Source organism: Zosterops lateralis (assembly GCF_965231275.1).
Source record: "Zosterops lateralis genome assembly, chromosome: W".
NCBI classification, from domain to species: Eukaryota; Metazoa; Chordata; class Aves; order Passeriformes; family Zosteropidae; genus Zosterops; species Zosterops lateralis.
This window is the reverse complement of record NC_139801.1, coordinates 2,060,145-2,066,242: the sequence shown is the minus strand read 5'-3', so window position 1 is coordinate 2,066,242 and position 6,098 is coordinate 2,060,145.

Genomic DNA, 6,098 nt, shown 5'->3' with positions numbered 1-6,098 from the left:
CCCAAAACCCCTTTTAACCCTTTTAGCTTCTCCATATTACAACTACATAAGACCACTGATGCCGAACCTGCAATGCTTTCGCAATTGACTGATAGACGGCTGCCTAGGCAATACCAGGAATTCCTTAGCCCAACCATGCGCAGCTTTCGCCATGTCTTACAGGCAGGCACCCATACCAAACCAAATAATAAAGCACCTTACCTCTTTTCTCAGGGGACGTTGTGAGCAGCGGGGGGTCCCGGCGCGATGGGCTCCTCGAGAATCCCTCGGTGCCAGCTGGAATGTGATCGGGTCGGGAGGTCCTCAGCAGCGCTCACAGGGTCCCATCTTGGGTCGCCAAAATGTTAGCGTAGGAAAGAACACACAATCACAAAATTGTGTGCGGTGCTTTATTTCAGAGCTCTGGAAGCTGGGGGTCCGGACCCAAATCTCAGCTTCATCGAACATTTGAAATGGATGCAATTTTATACCTTTCTTGTTACATAAGGATTCATGTTAATCATTAAACCCCATTGTTCCATTGATTCTACCTGAAGTAACAATGGTCTTCGTGATTCTTGCTCAAGATTCTGGTTTGAGAAAATAATCATATTTAGTTACCAAACTAATATCACAATCGACAACACTACCATATATCGTACTGATGACTGTACAGGTACAGATCCTCCTGACCTAACTTTATTCTTCAGGCCTATGTGCTCTATCCCAAATCACCAGCGTCCCCCCCCCTTTCTCCCCCCACCACCTAAGCAAAGTTATACTTGATTTGGTTAAAACAATAGCATGGAATAACATCCTGGTTACAGGGAGTCAATGTCCGGTTCTTGGGCCCTTGCTACTTCAGAAATCAGTTTAACCCTATGTTATCACCCTGGGCACTGAAAGAGCAGCAGAAATTCTAAGAACTCAGATAAATGTGGATGAAAGCATACCCTCTGTGACACCCGTTGTTTATCTTGGTAGGAGAAACGCCAAGAGAACTTATCAGCCATTATCCTACCAAGATAAAAAGGAAATTTGCAAAATACAGAGAGTATTTGGAAGATCTAGTGAAATTTTTAAAGGCTTTATGAGGGCAACTCTTAATTCAAATGAGATGGTACCCAGTGACATAAAAGACTTATTCAGATGCCTGTTAACTCCCTCAGAATATGATCTGTGGGAAAGCAGATGGAAAAGGGCATTGTCTACACTATTACAGGAGATCCACCAAACTCCTGGTGAAACTAAAGACAATGACGGTTATGATATAACTCATGACCATCTCTGTGGTGAGGGTGCTTTGTACTGCCAGAACAGCAAACTCGATTATTATCCAAGTCAATTTTAGATAAGATCTGTAATGCTGCAGAGAAAACCTTTTACCAGTTACCAACAATTGAAGTTAAAGGCAGCTATGTCAAAATAACACAATCTCCTTCCGAGCCTTTCTTGCAGTTTGTCGATCGGCTCAGGACACTGGTGGAAAGACAGGTGCAAGACCCACTGGTACAGGCAGAATTGATAAAAGAGATGGCTCAAAGGAATGCCAATGAAACGTGTCATAGAATTATCCTCAGTTTTCCGCTGGAGCCAGCCCCAGCCTTGCACATATGATAGAAGCATGCACCAGAAAAGCAGAATTCTTCAGTGTACCTGAAAGGAATGCAGGACTGGCACAGCCACAGTCTGCGGCAGCTGCAGTACCAGGACCAAGGAGGCAACCAATGGTCATCAGAACAGCTGCAGCGCATCATCTGCCTTTGTTGCAAAAAGCCTGGACACTTCACCAGGGCCTGCCCACAGAACCAGAAGCAGAAGTTCAACAAACAATAAAACTGAGTTTATAGTGCGCACCCGCAGTTAATATCCTTACGCGCAAAGATACAAATATAGCGGGACCTGCACTGGCTAAAACCTCTCTCCTAAGAAAAAAAGGGGGAGGAAGGGATACACGGTGTGGAGGTGCAGAAAAATAAAAATGCCAAAAGGTCAACTAAGAAGGTTTGGCAGCCGCAAGGCCAAATAAGGCTCATGACTACCAAAGGTTTTCATTTCAAGTCTATTGATTGGACTGTTGTTACAGTGGACCTGTCAAACACCTCACAGGACCTGACAGTTCACCACATGGGACTGGACAGTGAGTATTTTGTTATTGGGGACACAGCACACACACCCTCACAGATTGAGATAGCTCCTATGACCATTAAGGGAAAGATAACAGGCCTGATGCTGTTGGTACACTGCATGCACCCACCATTTTACCTGGCAGAGGGGAAAATTCTTGCCCAGGCCATTCCCATTCCAGCAGAGATCATAGCAGATGGAAAATCACCAGAAGTCTACTGGGTGGAGGTGGTGGGAGAAGATAGACCCACTATGGCTTGCAACATAGCCTGTGGCTCAGAGCGCCTCCATGTGCATGGTGTGTTAGACACGGCCACGGATGTCACGATTATACCTAAGACCATGTGGCCATTGTCGAGGCATTTGATATCAGGGACAAGGTACTCTGCAAACCTGAGATATTCTAGAATATGTGGTTTTATTGCAAGGGTCGTGGGTAGAAAGGGCCTTCCCTTCAGCCATCAGCCTCGGCTGAAGGGAAGTCCCAGAGAGAGAACGAGAGAGAGAGCAAGAGGGTAAGCTGGCAAGAAGAGGGGAGAGAGCTAGAGCAACGTGGCAGGGATCAGAGTGCAGGGGGAAGAGAACAGAGGTAAGAGCAGGGAAAGGAGAGTGAGGTCCAGATAGAAAGAGCGAAGAGGAGCGAAAGGTAGGAGAGCCAAGACAAGAGAGCAGGGACCAGAGAGTGAAGAGGGCAAAGAGAGAAGAGAAGAGAGGCGAAAGGTAGGAGAGCCAAGACAAGAGAGCAGGGACCAGAGAGTGAAGAGAAGAGAGCGAGGTCCAGGTTACAATACATTATATCTCCTTTTGTGATGAATATTCTAATTTACAGTGACCAACCCATACAAGACACAAAACCCTATAGAATCTACATACAGCCTATAAGAACTATTACATTACCATGTGTTATATTTTAAACTCTAAAAACTACTCTTTAGACTTTTCTGTTTTGCTACATTGACCTTTGGATCCCTTAGCCAGCAGAAAGGTATTGTTCAATCAAAAGGGATTCTCCTTCAGCTGGCTAGGCTATTGTCTTTAGGTTATATAGTAACTAAGACTCGGTATCCTACAACTCAGAATAAGCTTCCATTTCTATTTCGATTACAGGTTTCATATTTTCAGAATCTTTTGCTAAGCAATCATATTTATAAGATTTCCCTGATTAATCTTTCCCAACATCCATCACATTGGGAATTGCAACCTGTAGCAGGCAAACTTCAGGGCATAGGAGGAATCGCATTGGCAAAAAATTTCAAAAAACATAGTGCAAATTGAGGGACCTGATGGAAAATTGGCAAGTGTCCGTCCGTTTGTTGCTGAATACAAGGCTTCCCTGTGGGGGAGAGACACCATGTCCCAATGGGGAATCCAATTAGTCATTCCTAAGACACCCCAGGATTTTTGAAAATAACCACTGTGGAGCGCCCTACCCAAAAGTTAACATGGTTGGATAATACCCCAAGATGGGTAGCACAGTGGCCGCCAAGTAAAGAGAACCTCAAGGTGCTTGAGGAGCTTGTGGAGGAGCAATTGGCTCAAGGACACATAGAAGAGACAACAAGCCCTTGGAATTCCCCAGTCTTTGTAATAAGGAAAAGCGGGGAAGGACAAGTGGAGGCTACTCCATGATCTCCAGGAAATAAACAAAATTATAGAGGACATGAGATCACTCCAACCAGGGATGCCTACTCCAACAATGCTTCCTCAAGATTGGCAATTGGTTGTCCTTGATATCAAGGACTGCTTCTTCCAAATTTCATTACACCCAGAAGATGCCCGACAGTTTGCATTCTTGGTTCCCACTATTAACTGTGAAGCACCAATGAAGTGCTATCACTGGAAAGTTTTACCACAAGGTCTTAAATCGAGCCCTTTTATATGCCAACAATTTGTAGCCTCATTGCTGTCTCCAGTGCATGCCGAGAGAATTGATGCCATCATTCTCCATTACATGGACGATTTACTTGTGTGTGCTCCCAATGACTCAATACTCCAACACACACTTGACCTAGTGGTTAATGTTTTAATCTCTGCTGGATTTCAATTGCAGGAAGATAAAGTACAAAGGATGCCACCATGGAAGTACCTGGGCTTGGAAATCACTGCAAGGACCATTGTTACGCAGAAATTGGAAATTCAGTGCAATCTCAAAACCCTAGTAGATCCCCACTCCTTGTGTGGGTGTTTGAATTGGGTAAGACCCTGGCTAGGCCTCACAAATGAGGATCTAGCCCCCCTTTTCAATTTATTGAAGGGGGAGAGGGAGCTGTTTTCTCCCAGGGAAATGACCCCAGAGGCAAAGATGACAATCGAAAAGGTACAGAAGGCCTTGTCAGAGAGGCAGGCTCATCGGTGTAAGCCAAACGTGCCTTTCCATTTCATTGTTCTAGGAAAGCTGCCACATCTGCATGGTTTGATTTTTCAATGGATTGAGGGGCAGAGAGATTCACTCTTGATCATAGAGTGGGTCTTCCTCTCTCAGTAAAGATCCAAGACCATCACTGAGCCACAAGAGTTGATAGCTCAGCTGATTTGGAAGGCCAGGGTGAGACTCTGTGAATTGGCGGGTTGTGATTTTACATGCATCCACCTCTCGGTCAAACTTTCTGAGGAAGGAAGGAACTCTCCTTAAAGATTGACCAAAGAGATGTTTGAGCATTTGCTCCAGGGCAATGCCAGTCTCCAGTTATCTCTGGACAGCTACAGGGGACAAATATCAGTCCATGCCCCATCTCACAAGTTGTTCAATGAGGAATTATATGGTCCTTCTGAGCTTGTCTTCCTGGCTAGCTCTGCTCTTCAGATACCATATAAACAAGTTATTATTTTGGGTCCAGATTTCAGACAGAGATGTGACATTGCTTGGAAGAAAGGAGAGGCTCACACTTGGTGTTACTGAGGAAGGTGTTTATTCAGGGTGAAGGCCCAGGTGGTCAAAGTGTGAGTGTTTTAGAGAATTTTTTTGGCTCTTACTTGCTTTTATGAACAGGGATGTTACTGATGGAAATGAGGGGGAGTAATTTAGGTACAGGGGGATTTGACATTGCCATTTAGGGGTAAAAGGGATGGGAGATACTTGAAGCCTTGGCTGAGCCACCTGGCTCAGCCAGGGCCATCAAACACTGGGGTGTGTCAATAGGTAAGATACAATAGGGATACAATACACTGGGACAGGGCTATTAAGGAGATACAATGGAGAGAGACAGGCCTATTATGTGGGTTAACGACAGTGATTAAGGAAAGCAGGCTGGGGGTAGGAATGAACCTTTACAGAAACTTAATAACAAAAATCATACAGAACTTAAGAAAACCCAAAATGCACACTGCAACAGAATTCCACCTCATTCCTCGTGAGGAGTCGGAGACCACTCAAGGCTCGCACAGTGTACATGGACACATCTGGGGCTTCTCACAAGTTGGTGATAACTTGGAGAGATCCACAGACTCAGCATTGGGAAGCTGATGTTGAGTTTGTGGAGGGATCCCCCCAAGTGGCTGAACTGGCCGCAGTGGTAAGAGCCTTTGAGAAGTTCTCGGAGCCAATCAACTTGGTGACCGACTCTGCTTACGTGGCGGGGGTAGTGTCCAGAGTGGAGCAGGCCGTGCTCAAAGAAATAGAGAATGAGCATCTCTTCAGGTTGCTTTTAAGGCCAATTTATTTAATTTCTCATTGAGAACATCCGTTCTATGTGATGCATGTAAGGTCACACACTGATTTGCCAGGTGAAATTGCAGAAGGGAATCGCACTGCCGACGCCCTTGCTGCCCCAGTTGAAAAGGCACATGTCCCTGACATCTTTGAACAGGCAAAGCTGAGTCACCAACAATACCATCAAAATGTGCCAGGTTTGATCCGTCAGTTCTGGCTAACACGGAGTCAGGCTCGAGCCATTGTGGCCACCTGTCCCAACTGCCAGCTCCAGGCCATACCATCAATGGGCACAGGGGTTAACCCCCAGGGACTTGGCAGTTGTGAGGTATGGCAGACAGAC